The sequence below is a fragment of the Meleagris gallopavo genome, chromosome 10, assembly GCF_000146605.3.
Source record: "Meleagris gallopavo isolate NT-WF06-2002-E0010 breed Aviagen turkey brand Nicholas breeding stock chromosome 10, Turkey_5.1, whole genome shotgun sequence".
Classification (NCBI taxonomy): domain Eukaryota; kingdom Metazoa; phylum Chordata; class Aves; order Galliformes; family Phasianidae; genus Meleagris; species Meleagris gallopavo.
The window spans coordinates 12,588,494-12,589,767 of NC_015020.2; positions in this window are offsets into that span (position 1 = coordinate 12,588,494).

Here is a 1,274-nt window from a genome sequence, read left to right on the forward strand (position 1 = left end):
GGGGGGGGAACCAGAAACTTTTACCTAACCTAAAACATTGCAAAACTGCACTTTAGTTTCAACAGCCACATATCCCTGTACCATCTGCAAAAAAAAGGTAACTGAAGGAACAAAAGCCTAAGTAAAATGAAATTCATTACCTTACTGCTGGAGCAATAACTGCGCTTTCCCAAACGCCCCTTCTGCTTCTCCTACTACACACACCTTGTGAGAACAAGAACCAAGCAGTCATCGTGGTTCCAAAGTGCTGTAAGTCAGTTTGGCATGTGCAGGACTCTCGCCTGCTATGTCATGCTTGGCAATCTATACAGCAATTCTACTCTGTCTCTGAAGTTGTAGGTGTCAGCATGCTGAAAGAACCAGGGTAAATGCACAGCAGAGATCTGAATTTACAGTGTTATTCTATTTTACAGTAATGTTTTCCCTAAAGTGCCTTCTAAAATGCAAAAATACAAGAGTATAAAACATCAAATCAATGATACTGTAGTTGAAAGAGGCAGTGAAATAGTAATCCTTAGCTGTAACCGTAGTAATAGTGGGTCAAGCACTTCAGCGAGCGTGGAGCTGTTATGGTTTTCTAGTTGATGCTGCTCCCTGAACTCAAAAGCTGTGATAACACTGAGAATTTAGGCAGCAGATTTAGTGCTGCGCTCTTGTTTTGATTGATGCTTCCATGTCAGCAGTCACAGCAGAGGATATTTACATTTAGACTGCTGCTTGCGCGTTCCTTAATCTTTTTGCCTCTGCTCATTCTACTGAGCAAAATGAAATCTGTATTGTCAGAAACAGCCTTGTTCCACAGACACTGATGTCTCCCTATAACAAGGCAAACCATGATGCTCTCCAGAGCAGATTCGGTTCCTCAGGTTACAGACGCATCCACACACCGATAGCCTCAGTACTCGTGCTGAGGCAGCCCGTTCATGGCACCTCCTAAAAGACTGTGTCTTTTGGGTATTAAGAAGTCGTCAAACCAAGATAACAGATAGAAAATCACAGTTATAAGAGCTTGGGATTTGAAGCTGCGGGAGAGATTACGGAGATGAATCACGCTGCATGGAGCACTTCTGCTTGCAGCGATAAGACAGAAAAGGATAAGCACAAACTTCAGCTGCAAACCGGCCGGATGGCAGCCCCAGCATCCCAGGCAACAGAAAAACAACCCTTTGCTATACAGACCTTGACAAAGCAAGAGTTACCGATCCAGACGGGCGCGCCGCGAGTCCCCCGATAAAGCGTAAGCCCCAGTTCAGCTCGCAAGCACATGGAGCGGC